The sequence below is a fragment of the Vombatus ursinus genome, unplaced genomic scaffold, assembly GCF_900497805.2.
Source record: "Vombatus ursinus unplaced genomic scaffold, bare-nosed wombat genome assembly UNPS02014798.1, whole genome shotgun sequence".
Lineage (NCBI taxonomy): Eukaryota > Metazoa > Chordata > Mammalia > Diprotodontia > Vombatidae > Vombatus > Vombatus ursinus.
The window spans coordinates 68,392,588-68,404,033 of NW_020954576.1; the positions used below are offsets into that span (position 1 = coordinate 68,392,588).

Consider the following 11,446-nt stretch of genomic DNA (forward strand, 5'->3'; position numbering starts at 1 on the left):
GTTAGTGGCAAGACTTAATGTAGGCCTTCCTCATAGGGGCAGTCTTGTAGCCTATATTCCACATTATTTTTTTAATTTAATTTCTTAAATACCTAAATAATTCCCACTTCTCCTCTATCCTGGTTCACTACCCCCAAATCAAGGTCTCTAGAGTATGATTGCTTCCTTTAATCCTAGTGGTAACCCTGTGGGTAATTACTCCTACCACTATCTCATGAGCTCACAGGGGTACACTTACTATTAAGGATGAAACAGAAGACTCAGCTCTTAGGAAAAACATTTATAATCATTCTTCAACTTTTGCAGGTGTAACATTTCAAGGGTGCAAAAGTAAAAAAAAAATGAATGTTGATACATTGAACCTATGGGAAATAGGGGGTTATGTTCCACTGACTGCCAAAAAATGATATCTTTCACCAGAGAGTACTGAAAATACACTTTTCTGCATACAATTATTTTTTTTTAAACAATGGTATGTTCTTTAACACGATTTAAATAAGGCTTGAAATAATCACACCACTGCAACTGGTATTTGGTCACCCTATTCCACCTGGAAAGCTGGCAAGACCACCCTCCAAACTATACAAGACTAGCTTTGAGGATGATTACATTCAAATAAATTGCTACTAAGGTTACAAAATCTATAGCATTTAATCACTTTCAAAGTCTATGTGTTTTCTTGGAGGAGGAAAAAAAAAGAAGTCCCTCTGACCACTGGACAGGGAAGCTGCTCCAGAAAGAATGCCAAGGTGTTTTCCTCCTTAGAATATTCTCTCCAAAATTCCAAGTGATAGAAGCTCATTAAAAATAGAAGAGCCTCAAACAAAAATAGATTTCTCCTACGTAAGGAGATTGCTTTCCCACTGCCACCAAGAGCTTGACACAAAGGAAGGGAAAGAGGGGAAGAAAAGATGGTGGAAAGACCCTGGGCATATGCAGCTATGACTCTAATCCTCCTTTCAAGGACCAGAATGAAACTGTGACCACCACCCAGCTCCCCAACAGAACACCAACATGACAGTTACAAAGGAGGAAGAGAAAAAGTAGAGGCTGGATGTGAGATAGTAAAGTCCTATTGTAGAAATTACACCATTTTGAAGACCCAGAAACTTCATTTTAAGCATCTGTTCTCAAAAGATCCAACCTGTGTTTGACATGTAAAAAACAGAATCTACTCACATACACACTAAAAGCTATGGCAATCTTAGGAACAAAATGAAAAAAAAAGTCAGCTAAAAGGTTCAAAAAATTTTATCACTGATTATGATATGAGGCCTGGTGAGATCACTGTGATTGATGAAGAGGAGGATGGACTTCCCTGGGTTCTCAGTCATTAGTTGCTGCAGTTTTTTGGCTAACCTATCATTGGTCTGGTTGGAGCCCCACCATTGGGCTGGGGGGAGGGGATGATGGTGGTGCTTCCTCAATGCTGCTGCTTGAGGGTTTAAGTGGTTGGCTGCCTTGACATCCTAGATGGCACTAAGCAGGTGCTCAGCAGAGTCAGAGCACACCAAGGAGAACTTTCCCTCATCCACACACAGGTGCTCCAGCATGTTGCACTGAGGGATAAAGCAGTTGGGGCATATCTTGTTCACCATGCAGTGATGGAGGTCATCATTGAGGCCCAGTAAAAATGCACCACATAGTCTTCCTGGGCCAAGTAATTGGCAAGTAGCCTGTTCCACACCCAGAGCATCATGCTCCACAGGTGGTACAGGCTAATGGCTTTGGGTTGGGAGAGGAGTTAGTTGATTTTGGCTTTGCAAGCCTGGTAAGCTTGCATGAGGCTACTGGAAATGCATTTCTTTTATTTTTTAAATTTTATTTGTTTTTAGTTTTCAGCATTCACTTCTATAAGATTTTGAGTTCCAAATTTTCGCCCTCTCCCTCTGTTCCTCCCTCCACAAGATGAGATGCAATCTGATATATGCTGTACATGTACAATCCTATTAAACATATTTCCACATTAGTCATGTTGTAAAGAATTAGAACCAAAGGGAAAAACCATAAGAAAAAAGAAACAAAAAAAAGAAAGAAAAGAGAATATAGTATGATTCCATCTGATTCAGACTCTGTAGTTCTTTCTCTAGATGTGAATAACATTTTCCATCATGAGACTCTGGGAATCATCTTAGATCCTTGTATTGCTGAGAAGAGTTAATCTATCAAAGTTGGTCATTGCACAATGTGGCTATTACTGTGTATAACATTCTCCGGGTTCTGCTCATTTCACTCAGTATCAGTTCATGTAAGTCTTTCCAAGTTTTTTCTAAAGTCCACCTGCTCATCATTTCTTATAGCACCATAGTATTCCATTACATTCATATACTGCAACTTGTTCAGCCATTCCCCAATTGATGGGCATCCCCTCAATTTCCAATTCTTTACCCCCACAGAAAAGCTGCTATAAATATTTTGTATATGTGGGTTCTTTTCCCATTTTTATGATCTCTTGGGGATATAGCCCTAGAAGTGGTATTGCTGGGTCAAAGGGTACGCACAGTGTTATAGCCCTTTAGATATAATTCCAAATTGCTCTCCAGAATGGTTGGATCAGTTGACAACTCCACCAACAATGCACATTCATGTTCCAATTTTTCCAAATCTTCTCTAACATTAATCATTTTCCTGTTTTGTTATGTTAGCAAATCTGATAAATATGATGTGGGACCTCAGATTTGTTTTAATTTGCATTTCTCTAATCAATAGTGATTTAGAGAATTTTTTTCATATGACTATAGAGTAGCTTTCATTTCTTCATCTGAAAACTGCCTGTTTATATCCCTTGACCATTTATCAATTGGGGAATGACTTGCATTCTTATATATTCTTGCCTCAGTTTTCTATATGTTTTAGAAACGAGGCCTTCATCAGAGACACTGGAAGTAAAAATTGTTGCCCAGCTTTCTGCTTCCCTTCTAATCTTGGTTGCATTGGCTTTGTTTGTGTAAAAATGTTTTAATTTAATGTAATTAAAATCATACATTTTACATTTCATAATGTTCTGTATCTCTTAGATGGCCATAAATCCCTCCATTCTCCATAGTTATAACAGGTAAACTATTCCTTGCTCTCCCAATTTGCTTATAGTCTCACCCTTTATGTCTAAATACTGTGCCCATTTTGACCTTATCTTGGTATACAGTATAAGATGATGGTCTATGCCTAGTTTCTGCAATACTATTTTCCAGTTTTCTGAACAGCTTTTGTTTAATATTGAGTTCTTATTCCAGAAGTGGAGTGTTTGGGTTTATCAAACAGAAGATTACTATAGTCATTGACTACTGTGTCTTGTGTATCTAACCTACTCCACTGATCCACCATTCTTTTTCTTAGCCTGTATGAAGAAGTAGTTTTGATGATTACTGCTTTATAAGACAATTTAACATCTGGAGCTAGGCCACCTTTTCTTACGTTTCTTTTTGTTATGGAAATACATTTCTTAAGCTGGACTTCACTCCTGGCAAAGGACAACCTCTACTTGTCCTTTTTGCCTCCTAGGGAGCAAGCAGCACTGAGTAAAATCCACTGATGATTTCTTCAGTGATCTTTCCATCTCAGAAGTGATTCTCCATGAGCCCTCTCTGGGCCACTGTGGGCTTGCCTTTGAAAGATAACACTGGGGGCAGCTAGGTGGAGCAGTGGATAGAGCACCGGCTTGAGTTCAAATCTGGCCCCAGACACATAACACTTACTAGCTGTGTGACTCTGGGCAAGTCACTTAACCCCATTGCCTAGCCAAAAAAAAAAAAAAAAAGACTGGGACAATGTCATAGAGCATGCAACTGCTGCCCACCCCAAGGGTTGTCCCATTCTTCTTGACCTTCTCCACTTTGGCTATCCCTCACTGGGGCTTTTTCTGTGTCTCAGAGAGACTGATGCTGATGGAATCCTAAAACCAATCAGCCATTTTGTAGGAGAGAATAAGTAATTTGAGGCTCTGCTGATGTGGTCCACAATTGTACAGCAGTCTTTCCATTTGCTAATGGTGCCTTCATCAGAGTCAAAGGCTTAGCCAAGAGTGGCATAGAGCCAAGTGGTGCAGTCCAGTGTCACAGGTTGATTTCAGTCATGAAGCTTAAGGGCTGGCATCAGCGGGGTTAAGTCAATGTCATAGTCTGTGTCCTGAGCATATACATTCAGCTCATCTAGGTCAAGGTCGACCATGCCTTCCCAGGCACCTCCAGAGAGGAATAGGTACTCATTGGCCACAGGCAGTTTCTGGTCCAGTTTCTGCACCATTCCTAGCATGGAGAAGATGAATCCCTTGGCTGTGGGGATCTCCAGGGCCCTCTGGTCATCATATTCCCATTGGTTCTGGTTGGTGAATTTCTGGATAAGTTTGTTCAGCTCTTCCATTGCGGACCAAGATCAGAAATTTAGTACTCCAGGAAAGCGGGTTTGTGGCTGCCTGAGCCTGAGCCAGATACTGTCTTGGTGGCTGTGGGAGCCACCATCTTCATGCAAAACGTCCCACAATCTCAACCCAAGGTTCTCTACTGCCCTTGGCCTTACTGTGACTGGACCGAGTCTTGGCCTTTGGCTACTCCTTGGACCTGGAGTGGGCAGCGGCAGTGAGGTCAACAGCTCAGGCTCAGCCTACCTCCTGTGTGCTCCAAACTGCATAGCCACACTCCTGGCTGGGGCTAAGCCACTTATACAATTCTTTATAACAAAACATTAATTCTGTATGCATTTTCCCTAACACAGTAGCCATGAAATAATCCATAAAATACATAAAATGCAATATGATATTGATGACATGAAAAGTATTTGTTCTCATTAGTAATTCCCTAGGATTCTATAATCTTTTGTCCTAATATCTCAATTAAAAAAAACAACATTAATCTCAGACAATACTCACTTTTAATAACACATGAAATCTACGATACCATGAATATGGTACAGCAAATAATATTCTCAAAACTAAAACTTTTTTTTAACCTGGATCTTACCTTGCACTGTGTCAGATGATGGTGTGATGGCACTGTACTATATCCTAAATTATTGTAAACCTTTTTACCTTGTTTGGCCTCTGAAAATCAAGGCAGAGGTTTCTTGGACCATTAGTCAATGCTTTTGGAAGATGCTGTGACTGGCAAAGTCTCAGCATCACTTCTGATACTCTATACTTCACAACTGGTAGATGGTGTTGGAGATCATGGACACATCAGCTTGAAATAGCCATCTGTTTCATGACTCTTTAAGATCCTTGAGGTTCTTGGAATATGGGAGCATAATAGAGGTGAGTTGATATTTAACCTTAAGGCTACAATCAATGATGGGATCAATAGCCTTGATATCTGTAGCCAACTGGTCAGTTATGCCAAGCTACCGTTCAAGTTTTGAAACTACGTGTGGCACAATTCTTGGAGCTTTTTAATCATCATTATCTTCACTGTCCTGAAGAACTTCCTGTTTTACCACATCTAACTGCCCATCCATCAGCCCCTGAATTTGCTCCTTCAGGGAGTCTGAGACATCTTCCTTTCCCATGTCCTTGAACCCTTTACCTCCAATGCTGTACGTATGCATGATTCACTCAACATTTTCAGAAATCCATCATGGGGGTTTTTGGATTTACTTTCAAGTAGTCATAGGCATGGTGGTAGATTTCCCTGGTAAAATGAGACTTTATGATCCCCTGATTCAGAGATTGGATCAAAGATGTGATTTTGGATGGCATTAAAAAAAAACTTCATTTTCATGTGCATTTCCTAGGTGCTCATGAATGCAAAATAGCACCTTGTCATATATTAAAAGAATCTTAAATTCAGGGATCTTTCCCTGCAGATATAGTTCTATGTCTGAAATGAAGCAGTAGTTAAACCAGTTCAGGAAGATCTCTGAAGCAACCAGCCAATGCACTGGAATTCTTGCCTTTTTTTTCTCTCAAGATCTTGGGTTTGGGGTTGGGTAGATTGTCAGCAGCTTACACTTGATGTTGTCACTGGTATTGGTGCATAACAGCAGAGTCCAATAATCCTTGAAAGCTTTAAACCCAGGGGCTTTGGCATGGCTTTTGTTATGTTTGTTCATTTTACTACCTGCTTCATAAACAGACTAGTTTCATTAGTATTAAACACTAGTTCAGGTAGATAACCTTTTTTCCGCAATCAGCATTTTCAGCAGATTCTGAAATTTGGTATCAGTAGAACAGCAGTTTCACATTTTTAAGACCATACCATAACTTAAAATGATAAACCCACCCTTGGTTAGCTACAAAAGTCTTCACATTTTCTTGGCCTTTTGTTACATGCTTTTGAAATTATTAGGCTTTCAAGTGGATGGTTGCTGCATTGAACATATTTTTTCATTCTTTCACCATCTTATTTACCCACAAATTCAGCTGCTTTTCCATTTTTTTCCATTCCCTCATTATGCACATAAAAGGTTATGTTAGCACTTTGTAAAATGGATTCCTGAATACTTTTATGAATACTTTCCTCCTTTTTGCAGAGATCGTTGATTCATCACCACCAAACTTGCAGCTGATAGAGGCTGCAGACATTCTGGCATGAAGTTTATCTAACACCTTTATTTTCTCACCAAGTCGCCTCACTGACTTTGCATGCTTGGACTTAGAGTCCAAAGGATTTGTACTCTGCTTTGGTGGTATAATTTCAACACAAATAAGTTTTAAAGGTAAAGAAATGAAATTATGCAACGAATGCACAGGGAGCTCTTTACTCTACAATGGAAGGGTGAACAAAACATGCCTTTCATTTTTTTTTTTCTTTTCTACTGGGCATAGCTGCAAATGTGCCCAGTTGCCAATATGAAAGTGAAAATGAAGTTACTAATAAAATCATGCAAATGCTTGAAGTCATAAACACACTAATGTTGAGAATTGACTGTACTTAATAGTCATAGCAAGAACAATAACTGCAAATTTATAGTCAAGGAAACTTACAATTCTGAAACAGTAGGGCCTCTAATTCTTTATTTCTTTGGAGAGTCTTCATAAAGGTCACTGCAGGGTAAAGGCAAGAGTGTTTGTGATGGATAGGTCTAACCATTGCTAGCTGACTCACTAAAGAGCATAGCATCTCAACGGGACGTGAAGTTTAACTGTTCTTGTTCCTGGCAGGGAATTTTATCTCCTGCTGGATAGGTAGATATACTTAGCAGAAGGACAGGCAGATCACTTAAATGCTAAGATGGCTCCTCAGAAGGTGTGGTATCTATACTGGAGGACTTGAACTGCTTGTCTACATGGGCTTGCTATTCAGTTGACAATTGCAGTCTTTAAGTACTACCTTTCAGTTGGAATGGGATCATGTTCTTTCAGTAATGGCAGAGACCTATAGCTAAAGGCTGACAGAAACCTCTCCAGTCCTATCTCAGGGCTTCAGTCCTTAGGTTTTTCAACTTAGAGGAAGGAGATGGCAAAGGAAAACCTTCCCCTGAGTGACATGTTATCCTAGTTGAAGACAGGGTTCCCGTAGTGAAGGGCTTTACTTTATGGTGGGCCATATGTAATCATAGTGACCATTATAGTGATCATCTAGTACAATTTCCCATATTCCTTTTGGGTCTTATGAAAAATGAATGCATGTGAACAGAAGTATTATAGCATTCTGTTTCCTGGGGCAGCTTCTTTGACTAGGGTAGCCTTTTCATATATACTTTCATATATACTCAAATACTTAAGATTCCTTTGTAAGAGAATACCTAAAATGTAGAAGGTATGTGTCTACCGCTTTCTCCTCCTTCATTCTTGCCTCACATGATGAAATGGCATTGTTCTTTATCAAGGCTAACCTTTCTACCTGCTCAAGAAATCTCATTCCATCCTGTGTCTTCCAAAAGATTGCGTTGTCTTCCTCACTCTATCACTTATTTTCGATCTCTCCCTCTTTACTGGCTCATTTCCTATTGCCTACAAACATGTCTATCTTTCCCCAATCCTGAAAAACCTTTATACTTTATCCTTCCATCCATGCTAATTATCATCCTATATCTCTTCTGCCCTTTGTAGCTAACCTTCAAAAAGGCCATCTACAATAAGTGCCTCTACTTTCTCTCCTCTTACTCTCTTCTTAACTCCTTACAAACCAACTTCTGACCTTATCATTCCATTGAAATTACTGTTTCCAAAGTTATCAGTGATCCCTTAGTTGCCAAATCCAATGACCAAATCCTCATACTCTTTGATTTCCCTGTGACTCACAACACTGTTGATCACTCTTTCTTGATATTTTCTTCTCTCTAGGTTTGTGGGAAAGCACTCTCTCTCCTGGTTCTCCTCCTTTTCATCTGATCACTTCTTCTGCCTCATTTACTGAATCCTCTTCCAGATCACATCCTCAAACCAAAGGTATCCCTCAGGGTTCTGTCCTGGTCTCTTCTCATTTCCCTCTGTATTATTTCACTTGGTGATCTCATCAGCTCTCATGGATTTAATTACCATTTCTATTTTACTGATTCTCAAATTTACCTATCCTGTCTCAAACTCTCTGCTGACCTCTAATCTCACATCTCCAACTACCTTTCAGACATCTCAAACTGGATGTTCAGTAGACTTCTTAAACTCGGTATATACAAAACAGAACTCATCTTTCTCCCTAAAATCCCCCCATCCCCACCACTCACGCTGCTTTTCTATCACTATAGAGGGCAGCAAGATTCCAACATTCTCCTAGTCCCTAAGGCTCAAAACCTAGGAGACATCCTGAACTCCTATCTTTTCCTTCCCCCTCCATATCCAACCTGATATAAAGGCCTATAAACTGTACTTTTGTGACATCTCACTAGTACATCCCATTTTCTCCTCTGCCTTTGCCACCAAGTTAGTGCAGGCCCTCATCACCTCACTGATGGTGGGTCTTCCTGCCTTAAGTCTCTCCCCACTCTAATCTATGCCTAATTCAGCCACCCAGTATGCCACATAAGGATAGAGACTGGACCTTTGATTTCATGGCTATGGGGAAATCCTAGATGAGGAAATTCTACCAACATACCTTCTTTGCTTCCTATAGTCTTAGTTGCCTAAAGAACTGAGAGAGTGTCACAAATTTCAGAAAAAAAACCCAGGGTTGGTCACCAAGCCAGTATGTGCTTGAGGTAGGGCTCTGACTTGGCTTCATGGCCAGTTCTGTCTATAATGTCAGGCTGCCTACCACAGCATATACAATGCTCTTAACTTATGTTAGTTGAGTTTTATACTCTTCTCAAAAGCTTCTCAGAATTTATTCATATTTAGGCCAAGATCCATGGAGATCTGACAACCTAATTGTATGAGGCCCACAAAGCCACATTGTTTCATTGCTTCATCATCCATACAAGGCATTTGAAAATCTAAGCCAGTGAAAGTGCATGTATATTCTCTACATAAAGATATATACATAACTATATATCGAAATATATCCCTGCCTGGGCATGTGTCACGCTGTCTTGACAATTTTTCCTTTTCTACTTCATCAGAATTATTTCTCTTTGTAGTTTCAAATTTTCATTCCTGAAAGATTCCTATTCCTCCTGGGCTGATTTTCTGTATAGAATTTGAGTCCATGTGAGACACCCTACACTTTATTCCACCTCTTTGAAACCTGTTCTACTACAGCACATATGGGTAGGAAAGAGGTTTGGACTAAACCAGTGATTTCATTAATATAGGGAAGAAAGCTAGGCCACGGCCATTTATTAAATCACTACTATGTGCTAGATACTATGTGAAATGCTTTACAAATACCGTATCACTGGATCCTTACAACAACCCTGGGAGGTAGGTGCTAATAGTATAATTGAGGAAATTGAAGTGGATAGCAGGTAAATGACTTGCCTAGATTTACAGAGCCTAGTCAATGTCCAAGTCTGGATTTGAAACCATGTCTTCTATTGTTTTTTTTTTTTTCTTGTGTGTGTGTGTGTGTGTGTGTGTGTTTTAATTTATTTTTAGTTTTCAACATTCACTTCCACAAGATTTTGAGTTCTAAATTTTCTCCCCATCTTGTCCCTCTCCCTAGTGCAAGATGATATACATTCTGAATACCCTTCCCCCTAATTTTCCTTCCCTTCTATCACCTCCACTTCTCTATCCCCTTCCCCTTCTATTTTCCTAAGGGGAGGATAGATTTCTATACCCCATTGCCTGTATATCTTATTTCCCAGTTGCATGTATAAACAATATTTAACATTTAAAACTTTGGGTTTCAAATTCTCTCCCTTTCTTGCTCCCCTCCATCATTGAGAAGGCAAGCAACTCGATACAGATTATACATGTGTAGTCATGCAAAACACTTCCATAATAGCCATGTTGTGAAAAACTAACTATATTTCCCTTCATCCTATCCCATCCTCCATTTATTTTATCCTGTCTTTTGACTTTGTCCCTCCACAGAAGTGTTTTTCCTGGGACTGATTCATATTTTTCTTGGAGGCTTTGGATGTAGAAGCTTTGACTTTATTGTCTTCTTCTGGTGGTATGTTTTGATCTTTGTCACTAAAGAAAGATTTTATGGTCTGACTTTTTGTGCTGTTTGCTCATGATCCCAGCCAATTATTTGACTTTTAAAGTCTTCGATAAGGTAGGGGTCTGCTTCCAGTGTGGAGAATGTACTGTCCCAAGCTTTGGGAATTTTGTACATCTGTTTTCAGAGGTACTTCTAGGGACCTGTAAATTTTCAGTTCTTCCAAGGTATTATGATCAAAGGGAAGGTGTTTACTCCTTTCCTGGACTGTGCTCTGGTCTATGAGTGACCACAATCACTCTTTTCTGCCTTGGAACTGTGAGGATTCCCCCACCACTGCTGCCACAAGCTCCACCATGCCAGCATTACTCCTCGCCCCAGGACAGCCACCCAGGACTGCGACCCAGATCCAAGCATGGGCAAAGCAAGAGAATCCTGCCTCAGCACCAGCAGAGATCCTTGCAATTCCCCTTTGGTTAGCCACTTGATCCCTCCAGCTGTGGGCTGAGAGCTCTGGAAGCAGCCACCACCCTGGGGCTGTGCCAAGACTGGGGCTAGACCAAGCTCTTCTCTCACTGTGGTCACAGATCTTTCCTACTGACCTTCTAAGTTGTCTTTGGTGTTTGTGGGTTGAGAATTCTGGGAACTACCACAGCTCCCCTTAATTCAGTCCCCTGAGACCTGCTCCAGGTTCGCTGAGGCCTGATTTTTGCCTGTGTGCCGACACTGAACTGTGCTCCTCTCCAAGCCTGGTACAATAGACCTTTCCAATCAACCATCCAGGTTGTCTTGGGCTGGAAATTTGTTTCACTCTGTCTTTTTGTGGGTTCTGCTGCCCTAGAATTTGTTTAGAGCCATTTTTATAGGTATTTGGAGGGCTTTTGGGGAGAGCTCAAACAAGTTACTGCTTTTACTCTGCCATCTTGGCCCCAACCCTAAAACCAAGTCTTCCAGACCCCAAGTCTACTGTTCTACCAATGAAAACACCTAGAACTGAATGAGAAAATTACCTTTACCAATACAGGTTGGCACTT

General features: G+C 40.3%; 1 pseudogene; it reads right to left on the reverse strand.

Annotated features, from left to right (window-relative positions):
• Nucleotides 1-1,241: 1,241 nt before the first annotated feature.
• LOC114049570 lies at nt 1,242-4,463 on the reverse strand (annotated as a pseudogene).
• Between the last annotated feature and the right edge of the window lie 6,983 nt (nt 4,464-11,446).